At 44.4% G+C, this 26,895-nt stretch overlaps 1 long non-coding RNA gene across 1 annotated transcript in view; it reads right to left on the bottom strand.

Annotated features, from left to right (window-relative positions):
* Window positions 1-686: 686 nt before the first annotated feature.
* LOC141994235 (uncharacterized) overlaps window positions 687-26,895 on the bottom strand; it is a 203,885-nt gene continuing 177,676 nt past the window's right edge. Inside the window, exon 4 of the long non-coding RNA XR_012641050.1 lies at window positions 687-750. This is a non-coding gene — a long non-coding RNA (uncharacterized LOC141994235). The remainder of the gene's footprint in view (window positions 751-26,895) is intronic.

The raw sequence follows: 26,895 nt of genomic DNA, 5'->3' as shown, positions 1-26,895 counted from the left end.
CAGTATGAGGCAGGAGCCCTCCCCTCTCACGCTCTCCTGCTCGTCCTTCCTCCCAGTATCCCACGTCCCCACTTATCTCAGGGCTTTGGTCTCATTCCCCTGGTGAACCTAGTTTAAAGCCCTCCTCACTAGGTTAGTCAGCCTGCTTGCGAAGATGCTCTTCCCTCTCTTCATTAGGTGGAGCCTATCTCTGCCTAGCACTCCTCCTTCTTGGAACACCATCCCATGGTCAGAGAATCCAAAGCCTTCTCTCCAACACCACCTGCGTAGCCATTCGTTGACTTCCATGATTCGACGGTCTCTACCCAGGCCTTTTCCTTCCACGGGGAGGATGGACGAGAACACCACTTGTGCCTCAAACTCCTTTATCCTTCTTCCCAGAGCCACGTAGTCTGCAGTGATCTGCTCAAGGTCATTCTTGGCAGTATCATTGGTGCCCACGTGGAGAAGCAGGAAGGGGTAGCAATCCGAGGGCTTGATGAGTCTCGGCAGTCTCTCAGTCACATTGTGAATCCTAGCTCCTGGCAAGCAGCAGACTTCTTGATTTTCCCCGGTCGGGGCGGCAGATAGATGACTCAGTCCCCCTAAGGAGAGAGTCCCCGACCACTACCACCCACCTCCTTCTCTTGGGAGCGGTGGTCATGGAACCCGCATCCCTAGGACAGTGCATCTCATGCCTTCCAATCGGTGGAGTCTCCTTCTGTTCCCTTCCCTCAGATGTATCATCTAGTCCACTGTCCACATTGGTACCTGTGGAGAGAACATGAAAATGGTTGCTTACCTGTATCTGCGTTGACATCTGGTCACCTACTCCTCCTACCCCCAGTATGCCAGCCAGCATAATCTGCTAATGGCAAAATGGGGTCCAAGGATCACGTGTGGGAGTTTACTCAGAGTGTCTGGCACTATTGAAGGATGACAGTGTCTTGATGGAATTAATCTTAAAAAAGTTAAAAAGCCAACATATTGCACTATTATAGTACCTTAAGTGAGAGGCACTTTACAAACATTCATTACTTAATTTTGAGACTAGCACTGGGATATGTAGTGTTATCCTGATTTCACAGATGAGGAAACTGAAACGCAGAGAAGGTAAGTGACTTGCGTAAGGGGCATGGTGTCCCAGTAGCTTCAAGAGATGCAGTTTCTAATTCTGATTCTGACACAGACTTGAACTTCTTGAACCTTGGGCAAATCAGCAGACCCTCTTGCGCTTGACCAATTTTCCCATCTGTGAAACAGGGATAAGAACTTACTTGTAATTTGTTTTTCTAGAAAATTTATTTTTAATCCCTTTTGTAGGATCTTGTGCTTCAAGTATGAAACTGGCAAGAGCTACCCTAGTTCTGAACAACTTCTTCCCCTGTGAGACACAGAAACGAGCACCTTGGGATGTATGGGGAGACTTTGGCAAACCAGTAAAGAGCCTGAAACCACTATGGCTTATTGCTAAAAGCAGCCAAGTCAGCAGGCTTAGCTTAACCAAGGCAGGAGGGGAGGGGGTTTTTGAGTGCCACAGAAAGGGCAGCTTGACCCCGCGTCCTTCCTGATAAGAATTGTGTTGAAGTGGCTGATACATGCATTTTCGAAGAGCAGGATGTGTCCCAGGAATGTCTACTGGGGCCTCAAGGCTGCAAACTCTGGAAAAACCCACATCTGGTTAATTGATAATCAGAAGGAACCTCTTTCTTGACTATTGAAACTGCTTAACTTAACAAGTTTTCTTTAAGGGACATGTCATTCTATTACTAATGTATAAATAAGGGGGAAAAGTTTGAGGTAGTTGGACTCTTTTTGGACTCTCCCTCTGGGTACATGTTGCAGTCCCCACCGGCAGACGGAAGATTTGACCACTGGAAGCCTGCTGCTGTGCCACTTGAGAGCCACACTCAGCTTTGGTAATTATCAAGGGTTGGGGGTGTTTTAACTAACCTTTTGCAGACGTGTGTTGTTATACTAATAAATTAAAAACCAGCAGGATCTTATTAAGAGGGGAAAAGGCAAAATACCACATTTATTTTGAATACAGAAAGAATCATAGTAAGCAGTTAGTTATAGCTATAACATTCCATTCAATCTCATATTTATTCACACATTTATTCATACAAACACACACACACACACACACACACACACACACACACACACAGGTTCTGCAAGGTTGTTATCATAGTTACCAGCCTTAGAGTTGCTCATGCCAAGCCACTGGCCAGGTAGCCTGGACATGAGGAGGGAGCAGGGCCTAGGAATGTCAAAGTTAATGTTGTCCACACATAACTTTAACTCTTCCTCTTGTGTATAAACATAACTGTGGACTATTTGTTCCACAGGACAATGGAGTAAAGATAAGGTTATGCGGGCAACTGTAACTACTAATAATTTCTAAGAGTTTTACTTTTCAACATTAATTAGTTTTTTTAAGGAATAAATAATATTTGAATGCAACAGTGATCAAATTTTTCTTATAACAGTTAGGAAAATCTATATTTTCCATGCACAATGGTGTGCTGTATTTTCCATTGTCTAATCTGAACCATAAAACTAAAGATGTCAATTTGATTTTTTTTTTAATTAATGTAAAGACTCAATTTCTTTTAGGGATTTACTCTACATTGGGCTAGATTGCCACTAGTCCTACATGCTCAACTGAGGGATTGAATAAAGCAAGCCCTTAAGGCAGGCTATCTATACCATGGATTGCGGCATGGAAGGAGAAGCAGACACTACAGGAAAGGTACGCAGGAGAGAGAAGGGACCAGGTGGAGCCTTGCCGCACTGCCAGTATACCAGCCAGTGTATTTGCTCCAGCAAGTTGGATGGCACACACTGTACCAGGTCGAGGCTTAGATTAGTTTACTTTCTACCTGGAGCAGAACGTGGACGAAGACACAAAACATGACTGAATTACTTTCTGCATTGTGAGCTGCTCCTGGAGCAGTGCAGCTATGTACTATTCCTCGTTCTGGGCAGCTAATAAAGTGGACTATCTAGGTCTTTAATTATGTGTACTGTATTGGAATATCTTATTTTCCCATTACATATAGCCTCAGATACGTAGCTAGCTATTGTTTAAAAACTGACCATATTGCTTCTAAGTGGGAATATGAAAACTATCCTTCAGTCCTTTCATAGCTAAATATGCTATATAGAGGGTAAAAATAATAATAACAACAAAAAAAATCTACATTTGAGAAAGTATGGTGTGCAGCAAAACTTATGTTGTCAGTCCAACCTATGCTGTTACCAGCAGGAGAGTGGGGTGGGAGGAAGTTTTGTTTCATGGTCTCTGTGTGTATATAATGTCTTCTGCAGTTTCCACGATATGCTATGCATCCGATGAAGTGAGCTGTAGCTCACGAAAGCTCATGCTCAAATAAACTGGTTAGTCTCCAAGGTGCCACAAGTACTCCTTTTCTTTTTACGAATACAGACTAACACGGCTGTTACTCTGAAATCCAACCTATGTAGATCTACTAATATTTTCAGGTTATCCACTCCTTTTCCCCAAAAGGGCAGCACTACTTAGCATAACTGAGCAGTGTTGTAGAATTTGTCTAAATAAGCAGTCTTGCAAAATGTCTCAGAGGAACAATTCATACAGTTTAAGGTAGTATCCATGATCCAACTCAGTATGTAAACTCACAGGAGATTTACCAGAATGTCAAATCAGCTTCTGCTGTGCAATTAATTGCAGCTTCCACCCAATATGCTCCTGCTTCCCTAGCAAAGTCATGTATAAACAAAATGTGATGCTGATAGTTAGCATACTCACACCTCAGACAGCAGGAGCTGAATATTTACAAAGAAATTAACAAAGAAAGATCAGCACTTTCCTAGGGAAATATCAGAGGCAAAGTGTGCATTCATTTCAGTATATTTCCAAAAAGAAGTCTCTTTATACCAAGAAAAAAATCATAGCCTATACAGTAACTAGTGGTTTTTTTCCCCTAAGTGACTATTTATTTCAGAAGCTTAGTTTTACAATAATAGATTTCAGGGGGAAAAAAGTGCTCTCATATTCCTGGTCATAATTTTGCTTAATAGTTGGTCGTAATTATGTTCTGCCCTGATCCCTTTATAATTATGCTATTAAATACAATGAACAATTTCAGGGGTAACCCTTCCTGGACTATAGAAAGATTGCTTGAACACTCAGAACAGAAATGACCCACAGTCATTCAGCAGGTTATTCTCTATATGTGGAGTGCCTTTGGACTGGAATGCAGAAATGGAGGTTACTTATTGTAATGAAGTTCTTTGAGACACATGGTCCCTGTCTATATTCCACACATGGGACATACATGCACACAATGCACCTGAGTCTGGAGATTTTAATGAGCAGTGTCTGTTGGACTGCACACATGCAGTAGATCTAATCATGCTCCTGATCAGGTGTATAAGAGGCAGCATGAGCCGATGCCCCCTCAGTTCCTCTTCTTACTGTGAATCCGACCAGATCCAAAGCAGAGGGGATGGAGGATAGGTAGAAGAACACAGACAGAGACCACAAATCTTGAAGAACTTCCAGTTACAGTAAGTAACCTCGATTTCTTCAAGTGCTGGTCCCTATGTGTACTCCACATGTGAATGACTGACAAGCAATACTCAGACTGGAGGTAGGTGCAAGGAAGCCGGCAACAAAGATACATGCAGATCCAACTGCTTCACCTGCAGCAGAGGTCTGGACTAGTGCATAATGCCTAGCAAACATGTGTATGGAGCTCCAGGTGGCTGCTCTGCATGTGTCCTGCATTAGGACCTCCTGCAGGGATGCTACCATGGCAGCCTGTGCTCTCATGGAGTGGACCGTTATATCGCTGGGTGGCGGGAAGTGAGCTAGTTTATAGCATTTGTTAATGCAGCGAGAAACCCACTTGGAAATCCTCTGAGAAGATATAGCTTGACCATGGGATCTCTTGGCTATCACGATGAAACATTTTGAAGACTTTCTGATGGCAAAAGGATACTTTGTCCTTCTGAAACATCGTAAACAGGTGTGTGCGCACCATGAGGACTCCCAGTTTGCTGACATTCCTGGCTGAAGTGATGGCCATTAGAAATGCCACCTTCACGGACAGTGGGACATGGAACATGTTGCTAAGGGTTCAAACGGAGTAAGATTTTACAAACATGAGGTTAAGAGCCCAGGGCGGTGTTGGTTTAACAACAGATAGGAAGTCTTGATGAAACCTTCATGAACCATATCATAGTTGGGTGGGTATAGACAGAGCACCATTATTACCCACTATTTGTAGAAAGTCCTGGTATTGCCTATGGTCATTTGATGGGGATAGGGAAGGAGAGACTGCCTTATCTGGGGAGAGAAGAGAAGGAGATTCCTGTTGGACTTGTCAGTACTTGTAGTTCTGATTCATCCCCATACACCAGTGGAACTGGTTGTTGACACAAGAGAGAGGAGCAGAAAGACTACTGGGTGGGTTCTGGATGTCTGCTATAGGGATCCCACAGTACCCAATAGGGCAAGAAAGAGGGGTCAACACTTTAAAGGTGAACCATTGGAGGTTGAGTTCATAAGGGTAGTACCCCTAATTCCTGGATCACCTGTGGATCACCTGTCTAGGCTTGGCTTTGTCGTGGGGAATGAAGGAGGGACCGGCTCATCAGATTCATCCAAATCTCAAAATTGCTCCTGTTGGAATGGCAGGGCTATCAATACTGTGGTAATAGTGCTTGAGGGTTGTAAGTGAGACAGTTCCAGGGACATCAAAGTACTATCATCTTCCGGTGTAGTAATGTCCTCAGGAGGGCTGGGCCAGAGAAGAGGGGAGACTGGATAAGGGAGGAAGATACCCCCAGTGTCATGCTCTCATGGGAAGCCCTGGAGGAAGACTTTTTGGGCTTAGAAACCAAGGGCTCTGCTCCTAAGCATGTGCTCGGAAGGGCGCTGCTAATTTGGTGGGCTGATGTACAGGGGGTCTCCCTGGCTCAGATCAGAGAGGGACCTCATAGCTTTCTCCATTAAGTATTGTCTAACGTGAAGCTCATGGGCTTCATGAGTTCTTGATGAAAATGAGACAAAGGCTGCACTTTGCTGAAAGGTGTCTCCCACCCAGACAATGTTGGTATTTGTCACCGATGACGAAGGATTTCAGGCAGGAGATTCAGTTTTTGAAGCTCACAACTCTGGGCATAGTACCCGACCACATGGAGGAAGTCCCAGAGCCGGGGAAACAAACTACACTAACTGTAGTAGAAATTAACTGAACGAAGGTAAAAGATAAACTACTTACAATCTTATTTACAAGTTTTCTGAAGCAAGGAAGGACACTCAACACTTCTCCCTGCAGTTTCTTTACCCAGAATAACATGGGTGAGGGGAGGATACAAGTGCCCCCAGAGAGCAGTCTCCCCTGCAAAGTTCTGGGTTCAAAAGGTCCTGGCTCAACCCCATTTTAACCCTCTCCCACCTCTCCCAGTGCAGAAATCTCTGCTCTAGCTGCCTCTGCAACTGCTCTTGCTGGCTGGAGTCTCTAGTCTGGCACCTCTACAGTTTCTTTCCCCAAAACCACATAGGTGGAGAAAGGAGGGAAGACATCAAATTGATTCAAGTGCCCCCAGAATGATGGCCTTCCCCCAAAGTTAAGCCTCAGGTGTCCTGGGATGGCATAGGTTAGGCCCCCACTTTATCTCTTTTATCCTCAGGAGTGAGAGGATGTGCAGTGAGGAATCTTGTTCCTGTACTGCTGAGGTCATTTGCCAGCAGTTGATTTCAGAGATACTCCACAGTGCCTCTGGGACTGCATCCCTTGCTGTCGCGATAGAATCTGCCTCTGAAGAGTAATGCTGGGTAGGAGAACATCCTCTCAGCAGAGGAAGAAGACTGAGTTTGTCCCAGAAACTGGGAAGTGGCCTTAGCTGCCTTGATCTTCTCTAAGGCCTACTCGGTCACGTCACTTACAAAGACCACTACCCTCAAATGGGAGACTTTTGATGTTCTACTACTCTGGTGAGAGACCAGAGAATTTAAGTCAGGAGTAGCTCCTGAGAACCACTCCTGTGGCCTTTGCTCTAACACTGATGTCCCAGAGAAGTTGGCTTTCCCACAAATGCATCCATCTTGTGTCCCTGTCTGTCAGAATGGGTAAAATGAGATGTTTTCTTCCCCTAATTCACTCCTGTGCTGTAGAAACCATAACAGAGTTGGGTGGAGGATAACATAGCAGAAACTGCTGTCCATCAGCTTGTATAGGATATGTCCTATCTGTTCATTTAGACACAGATATGGTTGAAAGAAGAGATAGCCAAAAATGTTTGGCTAAGTCAAGAAGGTCAGAGCTAAGAGGCAAGCATATTGGTATTGACACTGAGGTTGCTGCAAGAGCTGGTCTCACAGCTTCCAAAAGGGCCTTCATGGAATCCTGCATATAGGGTCACATGAACAGCTGAACCTGCATGATACCCTTCCCTGATACCTGGATTTGAGGGAAGGGAAGAGGTCTGCTGTCCCAAGATCAAATCTAGGGGACCCTCCAAGTTAATCTCCAGTGGGGCTGAATGTATTCCGAGGCAACTGTGGATTGGAACCAGAAGAATAGGTACTGGTACAGTCAGGTAGCAGAAAAGCATTCAGGGGAGTGGATAATAGCCTTGATGGGGGGATCTCCACTTCAATTCTGGGAGATCAGAGGTGTTCTCACCAGTTCAAATCCTAATAAGTCCAACTTTGTTGGTGCTGGGATGTCCAACGCCGGAGAATTGTGGAGAAGAGACAGCAGTGCTGTTTGAGGGTCTACAAAGCACTTGTGGGTCCGGAGGAGGAGGAAAATGCATATCTTCTAAGTCTTCTGTTTACATTCCTCCATTGGTAGATGTGCTTTCTCCTCTTTTCTTCTTCTCCAAGAAGCATCTGCTTGGACAAGAGATGTTGAGGCAGAGATGTCCGTGCCCAAGGACAGATCCAGAGTCAGTGCTGAGGGCAGTGGGGGTGAGGAGTAGGTGCTGAGATAAATGCTTTCTACCTCAGCACCAACACTACTGAGACCATAAGAGCCGATCAGTTTGATCTTCATTACTGATACTGTTTCGGACTTAACTAACACCAGGTGAGAGATGTACTCCCAGTACAGGGCTCAGAAAATTCCAATCTGGAGCCCAAGACAGAAGAGCGCACCGAGGCTGGAGTGGTGGAATGCATCTTAGATCATGTGTAAGAGGACCTCAGCACAGGATGTGATCTCAGTACCCCTGTCAGGGTATCAGGGTGTAGGCATTGAGAAACCAGATGCAGAGCCTCAAGTGTCTTTCCCTTGTGGTGTTCTGAGTGAAGGCACAGCAAAACCATACATTGAATCATCATGTTGGTCTCTCTGAGGCAGAAAAGGCACTAATACCCCAGCAGGAGGCACACCTCTTGTAACATTGGCACCCCCAGACAGGTATCAAGAAAATCAAGTGTACTATCCCTTACTTAAGTAGTCGTTCTCCAGCAATGGGAAGGTATAAATGAGAAATTTACATTTCATCACAGGGATGGTTCAACCCTCATGTCCACAAGAGACTACCTTTTGCCTGCACCCCAGTTAGGGGTAATCTTCAAAGAGGGGAGGGTGGCATAAGAGAGAGAGACACAGTGAACTCCATTTCACCTCTTCTCCTGCCATCTCTGTTCATGACATCAAGGACTCTCAAAGAACTGAACAAAGGGGGAGTGGTCTCAGGCTGAAAGGAGACCCAGCCTGTGAAATTTACAACAGCGTATGATGAGACAAAATCTTTGCCTTTAAGTTCACTTAGCTTGTTAAATTAGGTATTAGCTTGTGTATTCTTATTTTCTTTTGTAGCTACTCTTGACTTTTATGCATCACTTGTAATCACTTAAAATCTACCTCTGTGGTTATTAAACTTATCTTACTGTTTAATCCAAAAGCACTGGTTAAGATAAAAGTGTGTGTGCACCTCCATTTGGGATAACAAAGCTGGTGCATATATCATTTTCCTTTGATGAAAGGACAGACTTTCTTTGAGCTCGCATTGTTCAGTAGTGTGCCGGACAGTACAAGACCCACATTTCTGGGGAAACAAGGCTGGGACTAGAGAGCCTTTGGGTGTTGCCCTGTACATAATTCATGAATGACTGGTCAGAGCATTAATGTATGTAGCTTGGAGTGAATTTGCATGCTGAAGGCTGGATGAGCTGGCCAGCAGTGGCTGTCCTGACAGCAAAGCAGTGTAAAAGGCACTCCAGACAAGAGAATTTAAGGGGACACAGTGGCTCAACAGTCCAGATTGTACCATGGGGAATGTCACAATATGATAGTTCATGATGAATGAAAGAAAACTAATTTGGATGTGTATACATATGTGAAAGATTGTAAGGACAGCTGGAGCATCGTAGGAGAAATCCACCGTGACCTGCCTATGTCCCAGGAGAAGCCCTTGCTTTTTACTATATGTCTGTTTTTTTTACTTTAATAGTAATTGTAATTACAAGGAATACTTAAACTAAAGGTTTGAATTAATAAACCAGTATGTCTCAGAGCTGAGTGTGTACAGTTTTCACCCCATAGAAAATTAAGTTGGTAGTAACTAATGTAAATTTACATTGCCTTTTTACTCCCATTAGCTCTGCAAAGCCGAAAAAGAGTTAAGAGCATTTGATGTTTTTCCTTCTTGTGCACTACCAACAGCATTGTTTACTCAGTTTCTGCGAAACGTGCAAAGCTATTAAAGATAATGGGGTTACGCAGGTATCACTGAGGGCATACTTTAGCCTGCTGTGCCTTTATTACTGGGAAAGATAGGCAGGAAAGAGCAAGTCCAGGACGAATTGTAGGGCTGCCAGAAGGAAAAAAATCCTCTTTTTACCTGTAGGCTGAACATATGTAACATAGAATAATTGAAACAAACCAGAACTCCAAAAAGCTATTTTTACAAAGTCATTTTTCAAAGTGAAATTGTTCCCATTTCCGAAAGGAAAATGGCTAAAAAATTCTGACCATCTGCTCTCTGAGAATTGTGCTGTATATTGCTGAGGCACAGTAGACATTGATTAGGCCTCTACATAATTACAAATAATCCAGAAAAAACGGTTACCTACGTTTTGTAACTGTTGTTCTTTGAGATGTGTTGCTCATGTCCATTCTAAGTAGGTTTGCACATGCCACATGCACAATCGTCAGAAGATTTTCCCCTAGCAGTACCCATTAGGTCAGCTTTGGAGCCCCCTGAAGTGGCACCTTCATGGCAGTGTATATAGGTTCCTGCCAAACCACTGCCTCTTCAGTTCCTTTTTGCTGGAAACTCCGACAGAGTGGAGGCGGGTGGATCTTGGAATGGACAGGAGCAACACATCTCGAAGAACGACAGTTACGAATGGTAGGTAACCATTTTTTATTCTTCGAGTGATTGCTCATGTCAATTCCAAGTAGGTGACTCCCAAGCAGTCCTCCAGAGGAGGGGTCAGAGTTCACCGAGTTGCAGACTGAAGCTCTGCTCTACCAAATGTAGAATTGCCTCTAGTCTGCTCTGTGATGGCACAGTGTAATGTAAAGGTTTGAATAGATGACCATGTCGCCGCCCTGCAGATATCCTGATGGGGACCTGCTCTAGGAATGCTGCACATGAAGCTTGCTCTTTCATTGAGCGCACCATCAACGCTGGGGCTGGTACCTTTGACCGGTCATAGCATGTCCTGATGCAGGCTGTGATCCAAGAAGAGATTTGTTGGGATGGGACTGGAAGTCCTCTCATCCTTTCACCAATGGCAATGAAGAGTTGCTTCAACTTCCTAAATGGCTTTGTCTGCTCAGTGTAAAAAGCCAGGGCCTGACTAACATCTAGGGCCTGACTAACATCTGACTAACATCTAGCATGTGCTCCCTATCATTAGCATGCAGCTTCGGGAAGAACACTGGTAGAGAGATGTCCTGATTCTCATGAAACTGTGAAACTACTTTAGGAAGAAAAGCCGGGTGCAGCTGCAACTGCACCTTGTCCTTATAAAATACTATATAAGTGGGCTCAGATGTTAAAGCTTTGGAGCTCAGAAACTCTTCTGGCTGAAGTTACAGCCATGAGGAACACCACCTTCCAAGAGAGGTAAAGCAGAGAACAAGTTGCTAGAGGTTTGAAGGGCTCCCCCCTCCCATGAGCCTTGAGAGAACCAGGTTAAGATCTCATGGAGGAACTGGTTGCCGCACCTGGAGGTACAGCCTGTCTAGTCCCTTAAGGAAGCATCCAAACATGGGGTTAGCAAATACTAACCACCCCGCTGCACCCAGGTGGAAAATGGAAATACTAGATAGGTGCACCTTGATTGATGAGACTGCCAGTCCTTGCTGCTTTAAGTAGAGTAAATAATCCAGTATAAAAGGGGATTGAAGACTGCAGCGGAGGAATGCCCTTCTGTGGGGACCAAATAGAGAACCTTTTCCACTTGACCAGATAAATGGCACGAGTGGAGGGCTTTCTACTGCCAAGGAGAACCTGCCTAACCAAATCGAAGCACTGGAGATCTAATGAATTTAGCCACGGAGTTTCCAACCTGTGAGGTGGAGAGACTCCAGGTTGGGGCGCTGAAGGTGACAGTGGTCCTGCGTGAAGAGGTCTGGAATCATGGGCAAGGCCATGGGCATGTTCACTGAGAGGTCTAACAAGTGTTGGCCAGGCCACGCCGGCACTATGAGAATCTGATGCCTTGTCCTGCTGGACCTTGAGAAGGACCTTGTGGATGAGAGGGAGAGGTGGGAATGCTTACAGCAGGCTCCCCGTCCACGAGGGGAGAAAGGTCTCTGTGATCAAGCTGGGGCTATGGTTCAGAAAGGAGCAGAACTGCTGGCACTTCCTGTTGAATCGTGTCATGAACAAGTCTACCTGGGGAGATCCCCACCACAGGAAGATATTGCTTATGACATCCATTCAGAGAGCCTATTTGTGGCCGTGGAAGGATTTGCTGAGGCGATTGGCCAGTTTGTTGTGTGTGCCTGGCAAATATGATGCCTCCAACTGTATCGAGTGGGCAATACGGAAGTCCCACAACCTGTGGGCTTCCTAGCACAGGAGAGAGAAGTGAGCACCACCGTTTGTTTATATAGAACATTGCTGTGGTGTTGTCTGTCAACACCGATACATATTTGCCCTGAAAATGTGTCTGAAACATCTGGCAAGCTAGATGCACTGTGCACAGCTCCCTGACATTGATGTGCAGTGATAGTGCTGCCTGGGACCATAGACCTCGAGTTCTGATGTCACCCAGATGTGCTCCCCACCCCAGTGCGATGCATCTGGGACTAGTGACAGCAATGGCTGAGGTTTGGAGAATGGTACTCCTTGTGGATTGAGCCACCACTGGAGGGACTCAAGAGCCTGAGGAGAGAGCGTGACCAGCCTGTCTCGGTGGTCCTGGTTCAGCCTGTACACTTAGGCCAGCCACACCTGGAGGGTACAGAGGCACAGCAGTGCATGCTGTACCACATAAGTGCAAGCTGCCATATGTACAAGAAATTTTAGGCAATTTCTGGCTGTGGTGGTGGTGAACCGGTGGAGACCTTCTACGATGGCACCCATGGCCAGAAAACAAGACTTAGGCAGGAACTCCCTGAACTGGATGGAGTCCAAGAGGGCCCCAATGAATTTTATTCTCTGAGTGGGAGTTAAGGTTGACTTCACCACGTTGAGGATGAGACTGAGTCTGAGGAAGGTTGTACCCACCAGGTTCATGTGTTCCTCCACCTGGGCTCTGGCCCGGTCCTTGATGAGCCAGTCATCTAGGTACAGGAAGACTTGCACCTGATGCTTTTGAAGAAAAGCTGGTACAACTGCCATGCACTTGGTGAACACCCAAGCAGCTGCCAATAGGCCAAAGGGGAGGACTGTGAACAGATTGTTCTGTGATTTGTGGTCAACATGCACTGTCTGAGAGACAGGATTATGGAGACATGGAAGTATGCATCCTTCAAGTTGAGGGCGGCGTACCAGTCCCGTGAATCCAGAGAGGGAATAATGGAAGCCAGGAAGACCATGCGGAACGTCAATTTCTTCATGAATTTGTTGAGATTTTGCAGGCCTAAAATTGGCCTAAGCCCACCCTTGGGGAATTAAGAAGTGACTGGAATAGAATCCCCTGCACCTGAACTCCTGAGGAGCCTCCTCTACCACCCTGAGCTGTAGGAGCGTTCGCACCTCCTGCACGAGAAGTTGCTCATAAGAAGCGTCCCTGAAGAGGGACGGGGAGGGTGGAAGGGAACAGAATTGGAGAGACTGTCCTAATTCTACCATGCTCAGGACCCAAAGGTCTGAGGTTATTTGGGCCCCGGCACAGTAGAAATGGGATAGACAGTTCACAAAGGGAGGGGAAGGATCTGGGCATTGAAGTGGTGCTCTGTCCTTGGGCACACCTTCAAAAGTTTGGCTTTGAGCTGAAAGGCTGCTTAGCTGAGCCCTGTCCCTGTCTGGAGGACTGAGATGGGCGCCTCCTGTTACACCTACTCTGCTTTCTGCTGTAGTCCTGTCTAGTAGGGGCAGAGTAGAAGTGTGGGGTGGCCTGGGGCTTAAATGTCTTTCTTTGAGGGGTTGGTGTGTTCAGCTCCAAAGACTTGAGGGTTGCCTGCGAGTCCTTAAGGCTATGAAGCCTTGAGTCAGTCCATTCTGCAAAGAGGCCAGAGGAGTCGAAGGGAAGGTCCTGGATTGTTTTCTGGACCTCATGCGTTAGCCCTGGCACCTGAAGCCATGAACTGCACCTCATGACTATGGCTGTGGCCATAGTGTGGGTGTCTGAGTCTGCTGAGTCCAGGGCAGACTGAATAGAGGTCTTGGCAACAACCTTGCCCTCCTCTAGGACCACTCCAAACTCAGAACGAGAGTCCGCTGGGAGTAATTCCTGGAATTTGGCCAGAGAACTCCAGAAGTGATAAGCATAGCATCTCGGGACTGCTTGCTGGTTCGTTATGTGAAGCTGGAGCCCCCCCGGTGGAGTACACTTTTTGACCGAAAAGGTCCAGCTTCTTAATGTCCTTGGATTTGGATGTAAGCCCAGGTTGCCCCTGCTGCTCCTTGTGGTTCACCGCCTCCACCACCAGGGTCCCAGGCTTGGGGTAGTAAAGAGGTGTTCATACCCCTTAAATGGTACAAAGTATTTGCGCTCCACCCCCTTGGCTGTTGGGAGGATAGAGGCAGGTGTGTGCCACAGCACCTTGGTGGTATTATGTATAATTATGTATTTAATGAGGGGCAAAGCCACTCTCGAGGGCCCTTCAGGTACCAGAATATCCACCATGGGATCCGTGTCCTCAGAGACCTCCTCAGCCTACAAGTTCAGGTTCTGGGCCACCCTCCTGAGCAGGTCCTGATGGGTCCTAGTATCCATAGCGGGCAGTGTGGTGGTGGCCCCCACCATCACATCATCTGGGGAGGATGAGGACAATGCCCTTGGTGGCACCAGGTCTGCTTGCCCCTCCAGCTCGCAGGGATTGTCTTGTGCCACTTGAGAGACGCAGGGAATGACGGTAGTGCCTGGTGCTGCAGCTGCTTCAGTGCCAATGCCAGGCCTTGCATCTTTGTTGGCCGGGGCTTCTGCATTCCTACCCAGGGTAGGTTCCCGGGCTACAGAAGTGGCTAATGGAGGGATTTGTGCCTCTGACACCACCGACAGGGGCCTGGAACCTGGCCCCTGGGCTTGGTGGTAGGCCCATGGTGTCCAAAAGGGCCACTGTGTCAGGCCCTGCTATTAAGGGGGCCAGGACATTACAGGTATCGGCTGCCCTTCATCCTGTCTTGGGTGGTGCCGGGAGCAGTGCTGAAGCAGTACCGGCTCCGCCTGGATGCGCACGAGTCTGCCTCTGACTCTGAAAAGAGGTCCCAGTCTGACCAGGGTGGTGCAGATCGAGAGGATGCAGGGGAGCGGTGCCATAGCAAAGACGATCGGCGCTGCATCATGGTAGGCTTGTCCCTGTGATGCTGCCTGCACCACTGCTGGTGCCTGGGCCGGTGAAGCAGGGGACTGTACCATCATGGCAATCAGATTCCTGGCCGCCTCAAACATGTCTGGCATGGAGGGAGCATCCAAGTCCTCCTCCAAATCCTCCCACACTGGGGAGTTCACGGGGGCCAGATTTGTTAGACTTCCCCAAGAGGCCAGAGTTGACCGTGCTGGTCTAGGCAGACCCGAGGCTGGGTGTCCTGACGTGGGACGCACCCCACTGGTGCCCGCCTGCTCTGCTGCCTTAGTGGGGGAGTGCCCCCGTCAGTCCTCTTTCTTGTGCGGCACTGGCAACTGTTTTTTTTGGGGGGTGGGGGGAGAAGAGAGAGAGGAAGAAGGTCAGAAATTGCTGCAAAAGGTGCTCGGTGGTCAACTTTGCAGCAATGGCTCACCCCACGCCACCCCCAGGAATGTGCATGAAGGTACAAAACCTGGGTGGGGCAAGTCTCTATGTGAAAGCAGCGAGGAAGCCAGCAAGGCAGCAGAGTATCCAGGCATGCTGGGCAGCATGGTACCACAGGTCGCAGGAGGGTGAGAGCAGGGGAAAGTGGGGGGAAGCTCCCCACTTCCCCAGAGAGGGACAGGCTCATTCAGAGAAGCTGCTCATAGGGAGGGTGAGTCAGCTAGCGTGATTGCTCAGTGTCCGATCAGATTCAGGGACTCCCATGACGGGTACAACAGGGAGCCAACCCCTCCCTGCCCCTGTTGTCATAGCCCTCCTTAAGTCTCTTGCGAGGGTCAGCTGGGGGACTTGAATGGAAACAAAGGGGGGCTAGTGGAAGCCCCGGAGAATTGATTTGAACAAGTGTACAGTGCAGGCAAATCCATGCTATCCGCCAGGTAGCCCCAGACATCTATATAATAAAGTTGCAGCCTGATTAAAACCCAGAATAAGTATCCTGTCCTTGTGGTATACCCAGACAATGTTGACATTTAGTTCCTTGCTCTCAGGTTTTAAATCAACTCATGACATTATAGTCATCTCTTGGTCTCTCTCCTGATCTTTGTTATGCAGATAAGAATCCCTTACTCTTATTTTTGATTTGCCAAATCTGACTGCTTGAGCTTTCCACTTCCTTACTCCCCACCCAACACCCTTTTTTGTTAAAAAAAAATATTATTTTCACTAGAACACACACATTCCAGTGCATTTAGATACATGGAACATAAAAAGTTGTCTAAATACAATGATTTGTGAAAGCTCTATAAACTCAGGTATCTTTTACTACAGAGGTACTTTGGACTAGATCCACTAAGGGACTTAGGCACTGCAACACTCAGAGTTGTAATGCCTAACTTTTAGGTGCCCAGAAAAATCACAGGAACACCACAAAATCCACAAAGCCCGAGTTTGGTGCTTAGGGTGCTATATATAATGAATGGGGATAGACAAGTGCCATGGAATGCAATGCACAAAAAGCCAGCACATGAGGTGAGGAGCCACCTAAGCTAGCCAATGGGAGATGCCGACAAGAGGGGTGAGTCCTCAAGACCCCATTCCACAGACAGGCACCTAAGTTCAGGCTGTAGGGAGGCACCTATCTCTGCTTAGTGCTCCATGAATGGGAACCCTTCACCAGGAGCCTAAGTTGTTTCTTGCAGGAATGAGGCAGGTACCTGCCTCATTCCCCACAAAATGGGCACAGAAGGAGGAAGATATAGAGGTGGTGTTGTCCATCTTATAACTTTTAGCCCAGTGGCTAGAGCAGGTTCAATTCTGCCCCCTACCAGAGGGGTAGAAAGGATTTGAAAAGGTAGCTCCCACATCTCAGGAGAGTGTTCTTACCAAGGCATTATATTCTGATGGGGAGCTCCCTCAATCTCTGCTATTTAAGATGTTACACTGTGGAAAAATACGTAGTCACTTAAAATAGTTCTTTATCCACAGTGGAACAGGTTTAACTGGAGAGATGGAGCAGTTTCACATCAGAATATCCCATAGCTCAGTGGTTAGAATGCTCTTCTGAGAGTTGGGATACCCCTGTTCACATCCTTTCTGCTCATCAATTTAGTAGGGGGGGTGGGGGGAGGGATGAATACTGAAACTGGGTCTTCCACATCTCAGATCAGTGCTTTAACCACTGGAGTAAAATTTATAAGGTGCGTGGTGGTGGCACCACCATCACCTCCTCCACCCTCTCCACTGGCGGATTAATGATTTTGCCGCCCCTAGGCCCTGAAATAATTGCCCCATGAGCAGCTCCCCATGCGTCCCCACCCCAGCTCACCTCTGCTCTGACTCTGCCTCCTCCCCTGAGTACGCCGCCGGGTCCGGGTCCTGCTTCTCCCCGCTCCCTGCCAGTGCTTGTGCACAAAACAGGTTTGCGGGGCGGGGGGGAAGAGGGGGAGGAACGTGGTGCACTCAGGAGAGGAGGCGGGGCTGGGGTGGGGATTTGGGGAAGGAGACCAATAGGGGCAGGGAGGGGGCGGAGCCTCTGGCTGCTATTATAAATTTCCAAAATGAAAGCTTATGGCATCCTGGTTCAAAATCTATTTAGAAAAATTTGATTTCTGTCTGAATAAGATTGAAACCAAACTGTTAACTGTAGAAATTTCCTGAAAATCAGAAATCCAAATTTCAGCCAGCTCTACCTTGAATACTGTTTACACTGAAGTTAGTTAAATAGCAACCTCAGTTATATAATGCAATTGATCAAATTTTAAAGTACCCCTTTTGAAGTCTTTACATGAACACTTATATATCTTGGCTCTTACCCATAACCATAGTATCAGAGCATCTCTCCAACAATATAGTTAATGCATCCTCTACTCCTGGGGGAATTCTGCACCACTGTGCAATGCAGAATTTTGCAGAAATTAATGTTGGGTGCGCAGAATTTCCTTTTTTCCCCCTCACAGAAATGGGTTGCAGAGATGTTGGCCGCTACTATGGGGTTGCTGGACCTAGCAGAGCCCAGCTCACAAATAGAAGACAAGGCTGGGGGGAGGGGGAAGGGAAACAGAGGGTTCCCAGCAGCTGCAGTTCCCAGCATGCCCTGAAGAAATGAGGTGGCAGGCAGGAAACTCCATGCAAGCCCAGGACTCAGCGTCAGGCTGTTTCTCCCTCTGGATCCCTGGCTCGGGGAAGGAGGGGGGGAATAGGGTCTAAGTGTGTCTGGGCTGGGGGGCGGGGGGAGAAACGCCCTGCAACTGGGCTCTGGGGGGAGGGGATGTGAGTCTCTGTGCCAGGGGGCATTGCTTGGTTCGGGGGGGGGGGGGTCAGGGTGTGAGTGTCTGGGCCAGGGAGGCCCTGCAGCTGGCCTCTGTGGGGTGGGGAGGAGAGAATGGGTGTGAGTGTCTGGGCTGGGGGTGGTCATGGTTGGGCTCTGGGGAGGGGGAAGGGTGTGAGTTTCTGGGCCAGAGGGGCCCCACAGCTGGCCTCTGGGGGTGAGTGTCCCCTCCCCCCTGGGCTGGGCTCTGTGGGGGAGGGGGCAGAGAAACAGGAACTGGGTTGTTGTAGGGGTTTCTTTAACTCTCTACTCAGGGGGACATTTTTTGTGCATCTATTGTTACAGACATACTTGCTGACAGGTATTTTGAAATAAATTACCAAAATAACTGAAACTGACATGATTATTAGTGCTATTTTGACAAATAACATTTGCAGAATTTTGCTGATTTTTAAAATATTGTGCGCAGAATTTTTAATTTTTTTGATGCAGAGTGCCCCCTAGGAGTAATCTTCACAACACCCCAGTATGATATTGTCATCCCTAAGTTTCAGATGGGGAAAGGAGATGCAATAAGTGATTTGACCACGTTCATAGAACAGTGGGTTTTTTTGGCGGACCACTTGAAAATTGCTGAGGGTCTTGGCGGACCACTTAATGATTTTTCCATATGTTGTTTGTATGGTTAGCTAACTATTATAAAGCGCTTTTGAATAAAAGCGCTATATAAAAAACCCCCTTAATAATAATAAATTTTTTTGTTCTACAAATAAAAGCACACAACTCATATTTTAATATCATAGTCTTACCTTTCTAATGCGATGGATGTGCCTTCTCTCCCCTGAGCTGGGAAGGAGGGGGGTCTCTCCCCAGCAGCCACAGCCCTGGAGCTGGGGAAAAATCCCTTTTCTCTGGCCACTACAGCCCTGCACATCCCAAATTCATCCCACCCACTTTTCTCACCCCACTGCCCCCTCCCACATACCACCTATTCCCCCTCAGGCCACCACCTCACCTTACATGTGCATCTTCTCAGGGGTCAGGTACCGAATTAGTGGAGCCAGGCCTCTGCGGCTCCACTAATTAGGTGGGTGGCCCTTCATTCTCTTGTGTGCGGGCACCCAAGTGCGCACCTTAGGGGGAACTATCCACGGACCACCTGTTTGGAGCTCGCAGACCACAGTTTGAGAACCTCTGCCATAGAACAAGCTTATGTAAGTCAGGAACTGAACGTCCAGCCCAATGCTTTAGTCACAAGACCATCCTTCCCCCTGAATCAACTTACACTATTAACTCAAAACTCTGAAATCCAAGACTCAATATTTATCAATGGAACAATTTGTCTCAAAAGAAATATTTATCATTAAATATTAACACTCTCCCCACACATTGTTTCTGAGCAAAAGAGCAATATAAAGGAATTAATTTTTGTTTAGAAAAAAACCCTTTCGGGGGGGGGGGAGGGGGCAGCAATACTATTGTTTTCACCTAGAAAATATAAGAGCTAAGATGAAGGTAGAAATACATGCATCCCTTTTGGTTAGCTGGCCAAAACTGCAGTTCCCCCTCCTCCCCCCCTAAAGTTTCACTGGCAATTTAGTTCCTGAAAAATGAAATCAAGGATAAATTTTCTCGCTAGGAAAACCGTTGATTCTCAGGTGTCCTGTTTCCAATGCAGAAACAGAACAAGAGGATAGAAACTTAAAGAGAAGATGGGCATGAATGATAAAGAGCATAGTATTGGTCACGGAAGATGTTATATTTAAATTTTAACAAGAGATATTGTAGTATTAGGGAAAAAGGAATCAGTATTATATTCTTGCATGTGCCTTCGTGTCCTTGATAGCTACAGCAACCTGAAGGCAACTGTGTAAACTACTTATTTGCTTCAGTGTTATATTTCTGTCACAGGAAAAGCTATCTAAATTGATAATACCAAATTTGTATTTAAAAAACAAACAGAAAAACCCCCAAGCACTGTTTTGTCTCATCAGTTATCAAGTAAGCCAGCAGAGGGACACCTTGAGTTAAAAATTAAAAACAGTAAATGATTGAATGTCAGGAATTAATATCTGGAATAAAACTGCATTCCTTGCTTGAAAGGTCAGAAGGGACTTCATTTAAGTACAGAACCTTAGGCTCTTTGTAAGAACAGATCATCTATGAATAAAGGTTGTTCCTAAGTCTGACACATGAAACAAAGACATAAGTGGTAATTGTTAAATCTTCTTTTGTTTTCTTATATATTCCAGTTGTATAATAAATATTTAACAAATAATGCTGCTTTGCATTATAACACTGCCATGGCATCCCCACCAGAATGCCCCTTTGTGACGGGTTCTGGTGTCGTGGGGTGCTTCCGTTCTAGTAGCACCCCGTGTCTCTCATTCTGGTGGTGTAGCCATTTGAAGCTTCTGTGGCCTGGCCCTCCAGTCAGGTCACCTTTCAGTTCAGTCCCCTTTTGGGGTGACAGAAAAGACCAGACAGAAATGACCCAAAGTCTACTGGCCTTTATGCCAGACTTTCAGTTCCCATCAGGGACTCATCATTCTTGACCCCTTTTAGTCCCAAGGCTTGTACTTTTTCTTTTGTTGGGGGAGGGGAACCCAGGCCCATACCACCATCTCTATTCTTGATTCCAGCACAGGGATCCTGTGTTAGGCAGCTAAGGACTGTTCCTTACTATCCCTCATAGCTTTGCTGGGCTGCTCCTACCTCTTGCCAGTTTATCAGTCTTTTTCGCAGGGCTGAGACCTCCTCTCTGGAGTTCTGTCTCCTCCTATGGTTTCTTCCCCAGCATGTTACTGAGGAGCTTCCTGAAGGCACTCTAAGCCTCTCTGTGAGCCTCCTCCAGAGTCTTTGCCCTACTTTACTTCAGGCCTGTCTTCATGGAACCATCTCCACCTCCTCAGCTGGGCCTGATACGAAATTAGTCCTGACTCCCTCCCTCAGCTTCCAACCACAGGTGTATCCTTTTAGGCTAATTTAGGCCCTGGGACTTCCCTTAACCCTTTATTTGCCAGTGTGGGGCATGTGCCCCATCTCAAAAGCCTTTCAACCCAAAAGCATTTCACAAATAATATTAAAGCTTTACATACCTTTGCAATGCTGAAAACTAATATTACAGATTTTACAGATAAGAAATTGAAGTAGAGAGCTTTATGCGAGTTGCCCGAGGTCAAACAATGACAGAATCAGAAACAGAAAGGCCAGAACTCCTAAATCATCATACTGTGTTGTCAGAAGTAGGAAACACCCTCTCTGTACCTCAAACAAACATTTTCTTCAGTTAAAAACATGTAGAATAGCAATCTAAATGTAAGCATATGGGACAGATTTTACCCTCTTATGTCAGGACACTCCTGCTGAAGTTATAGGAGAAGCAAAAGGGACATTTGAATCCAGAATTCAGCCTTACAACTTTGTTTTGTAGTGCTGTGCTCTGGCCGGGAAACAATTGGATAATAATTAAAGAAAGCCGTTTGTTGACTAATACTTCTGCAATCTAGATCATTAAATATGTTTTGGTATGAGCACTCAATTATAATAATTTGGGCTGTCTTTTTATTGGGAAGATCTCTTTTGTAACAGTTGCTATGGCAGCTCAAACAGGTCTTTTTTTTTGGGGGGGGGGGGGAGGGTTAAAATAAATCTCACATTTCAGGTGCTCAAATTTCTTATTCTCAGCCTGAATACACTGTGGATTCCCAACTAGTTTTTAGCTTTCAGTTATCATTTTTATCTACTCATGTGCAGCAAAACTGTGACCAATATTTATGTAGACTGCAATATCTGGAGCAACCTGTGCTTCAAGGAAAACTTACTTCAGCATGTTTATCAGCAATGAAATTCCCCTAACACAGTAGTAGGAGAATATCAGATACAAAAATCTAAACAACAACTTGTAACCATACTAGTTATTCAATACTCCAGGATATTTTAGGAGGTGTACTATGTACAGTGCTGTACCTTATGACATTTATCCTCAATAGTGTTAGAATATTACACCAAAGCTCTAAGGATTAAACTAATTTTCACTTAACATAAATGAGAGCAGCATTATCTTGTTTCTGTAACATGTACTGATAAATGTCAAAGATGGATAGAGGCAACAAAACTGCTTAGGGGGGAAAAAAGTTTTGTTTTGTGGCCATGGAGAAAAGCATGAAACAAACTCCACAGGTTTAGAAACCAGAAGGCAAATTAAAAGTACCCCAAATGTATTATTTTAAAAAAATCTAATTATTTTAAGTGAATCTTATTCGGGGGAGGGGGAGGGAGAGGCTGATTTTTGAACACTTGAGGTTGCCCCATAGGCAACAAATGCCAAATCTCATCCCTGGAGCAGAGCAGGGTTGAGGGAAGACCTGTGTTGCATTACACTAAATGATGATTCCAAAATAAAAACCGTGGTTTGTAAAGGCTACAATACAAAGTGGGCTTCCTCCAGAATTGCTGTAATAAATTTACTTCAAAAATGCACTTCAGTGTAGATTTGCTTTCTGCATACACCTGCAAAATAAAAAATTGTATATATTGTCAATGTGCACACACAGGCACTTTCAATCTCTAAGCAGAGATTTGCTTATTTTTCAAAAGTTCAAAGTTTAAGAGTTTGATCCTGCACGGTACCTTATGTGGCCCTCCTTGCTGCAGTTATGACTGTACCTTGCTCAGACTTATGGCTTTCATCACAGTGCTATGTCAGTGCCTCACAATAATTAATATGGTAATGAAGGGCATAAGTATCTAGATAGATAGACACAGCTACATATTCAGAAGCATTGTATATTCTTAATTAACAAATTAAATACAATTACATATATTTTTAAGGTGTCTTACATTACTAAAGCCAGTCTAAAACCAACATTTGCATATATAAATATGTGGCTAATCACACATCTAGACAGAAAGATTGCGGTGCCATTCCTCCACTCATTTACATGTAAAGCACGTCTAAAGTCTCATGCTGGCATTTACTAACAGAAAAATTTAAATAACCTTTTGGGCCAGACAGTTCTGAACAGGAGATTGATTTTATTTATGGACCAACTGTCCATTTCAACGTCAACATCACTCTCTTAATTTAATACTCTCAATTAAAGATGTCTAACTGAACACAGAATAGGCTCTTTAGGCTGAAATGTAAAAAAAGTAAAAATAAAAAAAATTGCAATAAATTCTCATTCTTAGAAAACAGTGATAAGTACTTGCAATCTTACAGAGTTAAGGCCAGCTGCAAAATACAGATTCCCAACTCCCTTTTACCACACCTACAAGTTTGGGGATGCTTACCTATAGGGTTTTGGTTTGAGCCTATCAATACAGTGAAGGGGAGGAGATTTTTTGGTAAGGAATCTTTAGCTGATAAATAAGCATTTCTAAAGGTTATCAAGATGAGCATATAGATGTCCAATACACTCTCACATTTTGTGACTAATGGAAACGTCAGTGCATCCCCAGAGGGTTAAGAATTCAAAAGTACACACAATTGGAAGGAAGAATAGTGATTTCAAGCAAATGTGGTGCCAAGTGCTAATGTACGTTCACTGGATGTAACACTTGTGGTTATTTATTTCAGTTGCACTAAGTAGTACTGATCTTAAAATTGCAAGTTTATAAATGCTTTTTAGAAATAAAAAATTATCCATGAAGAAAATAGGGAAATAGTACTCTGGGAGATAAAGAACAGCTACATGCAAACCTGGAGATTGCAAATACGTACATCCCTGCAACTATGTCAAAATCCAACGAGAGGAGGTATAGTCATTTTGTCAGGCATACATGGATGGGGTATTGTGGTGGTGGTTTCTTTTTCTCTCTCTTTTTTTTTTTTTGTGTGTGTGTTGGTTTGAGCTCTGGCTACTTGCATTTCCATTACAATCCAATTACAAGCCCATAATGGATACAGGCTCTTGTCTGTGCATATTAAGTCTCTTATTGATTGGGACAGCAGCACTGGTGGTTGCTAGGAATTTTATTTTAAATTGCAAAACATGAAGTAAAGAAACAGCAGTGCTCACCAACACTACTGTACAGAGCTCCAGCTTGCATCTTCCATCTTGTTCGGTCTCCTGTATTCCCCATTTCCTTTTCACTCTTTCTTGGATTTCCAAAGAAACAACTATTTTCTCTCATTATCCATAATTTTGTTTAGCAGACCTGCATATACTCTGACTGTTAGCTAAGGAATGGGATCAAATAATGTTATATCTTGGTAGGAGAGAAATAAAACATTGCGGGAGAAGGGGATTATGCTTTGAAGATGGTGACAAAATACTGGTGCCTACTTGACAGCACAGAAGATAAAAAACAATTAGACATGTCCTGTTTTCCCAGAATGTTTTGCCAAATTTAACAAAACTTTCAGAGAACCTTAGCTGAACTGTTACTAAGCCAGATCTGGCTTATTTCAGGGGGAAACTTGCTGTTTTGTTTTGTTTTTTTTTCTCCAGATAAAGCAAAACTATCCCCAGATGGCTGTATGTCTTTGATTTCATTCAAACCCAGAACTCAAAGTGAAACTCAGGGGTACAAACAGATTCAAGCCAAGGATGACTATAATTAAGTGAACTCCCAACAAACTGACATCATGGAGTATTGTACAACTTTTCTAGAAGTAACTGTGTTCACTCATCCATAAATCAAAGCCTGTGCACTGTACATTAAAGACAGCAATACTACAAATACAAACAGTAAAAGCTCAGTTTGATGGATGCACTAGCTGTAGATTATTTTCTTAAAATATTACTACTTTAGTTGAGAAAAATATTTTATTTTTGGCAGCACTTATTTTGCCTCAAACTAAATTTCAACTATTACCTTACATACCTATAATTTAATTTATAACCAATAAGAAAACAGGCATACAATCTTAGTGTTTAAAATTGACATTCTTGTATTATACTGGAGGATATAAAAACAAATACAAATCAATACTTTATCTTCCTACATTATGATAAAATAAGGGTGTAAAGCAGCAGTCCTACATTGCTATTTAATATTGACCAAGCAGTCCTTTAGGATAAATTGCTAAGATTTAAAAATAATTCTTGGTGTTCTAGTGCTGCAATTCTGTATCGATTGCCACAGCAGCTTTAGTGTAAATGTGCTTCAGTACATGAACTAAAATAGTCATGCTATGTAACCCGAGACATTTGGCAATTCTATTATTGTAACTCCTTCAATACAAAATGCACGTGGGCCACATTTAAAGGGGAATATATTTCAGAATCTTTCTGCAGGGGAAGTAATAGAAGTGTTATGACAAGCTACATAAATAGTAACTTTACATACCTACTGTATTCACAGCATACCTCCACTTTCGTCTCAGAAACCATCCCATTTAACAGAACTGATGTTGAAATTGCAGAACCGTGTCAAACATCATCATCAGTAGGACAGTAGGAAAAAATGTGTTTGTCCCAAAAAATAATGTAAGAAATTTTAAAGGTAGCCCCAGGTGAGTATTTTGACACACACTTCAAGGTTTACTGTAATGGGATTAAATACAGTAAGCTTTATTTCTTAAAAATCTCTCTTTAGATGCAATATCTTTTGCTATATTTTTTCCCAGCTCTTCTATAACATTTAGAGTAACAAACTATTTTTACATACTATAAATACCTTAATAGCTTTTGTTTTAATATAAAGCTTACTCTAGTTCTGAGCATGCAGATGACTCACATACTAACTTGCTTTCATAATTAAACTGCAAATTGTTACGCCTAACAGGCACTTAAATATCATTAGGATGGGTGTACAAAAAAACATTAAATATAACTGTAAATAAAATTGCAGTTATCAATGTGCATACACACTTTTCTTTCATAGCAATAGCTTGTGATCATCAAGATGCCAATTCAATAAGGCATTTAAATGTGTACTTTACTGAAGTCATTGAGCCTAAGCAGGGTACAGTAGAGCAGGCCAAACAATGGGAAAAATGTTATTTTGATGAATAATGAATATTTTATTATTTTTTTATCAAGAAAATTGTCAAATAATGGAGTGAATACATTGCAAAAAACAACACTATAAACTGACAAAATGATAGCAAATATTCAAAAAATTTATTAAAAGCTGCATCCAATGAAGTGAGCTGTAGCTCACGAAAGCTTATGCTCAAATAAATTTGTTAGTCTCTAAAGTGCCACAAGTACTCCTTTTCTTTTTGCAGATACAGACTAACATGGCCGCTACTTTGAAACCCTTTAGTCTGATAGTATCCTATAAGAAGGTTTTGCACCAGTTCAAGGTGGTTTTAGATACTAGAAAGAAATTACTAGACTAATTATTGATTCTATGGCAACATTTAAATGAACAAACAATGGAGATCAGGTCCTGCCACCCTTACTCAAACTGCAGAGTAAGTTATTTTAGAATTAGATTAATTTATTTTAAGGCACCTACTCACAGTGTAAATTACTATTCGCTGTGAGCAAAGGATGGCATAATTTTGGCATTAATTATTATGTGAATTCTAAAATCAGGTTCCTTTTATCTCTAGTCCCCTCCCTCCCCACTCCAATCTAGTTCTGCTGACTACCTTTTGTTAGTTTGGAAGGTGTGACACATTGTTCTGAAGACTGGCACTAGTGACACTCCATTAATCAGACAGCATGGTACTAGAGAGGAGCAAGGTTAGCAGCCTTCCTCTCTATCTCATAAATCAAGCATGTCACTTCTTTGACATACTTCATCTCCCTCAACTCAGGAAGAAGGACTGCTGAGTATATTTAAAAAACTACATCTTATATAATGTAGTACAATGTGCTACTGCTTCTCTGA

This window comes from Natator depressus, chromosome 9 (assembly GCF_965152275.1).
Source record: "Natator depressus isolate rNatDep1 chromosome 9, rNatDep2.hap1, whole genome shotgun sequence".
Taxonomy (NCBI): Eukaryota; Metazoa; Chordata; order Testudines; family Cheloniidae; genus Natator; species Natator depressus.
The sequence above is the reverse complement of the archived record's forward strand: the minus strand, read 5'-3'. Positions and strand labels throughout refer to the sequence as shown.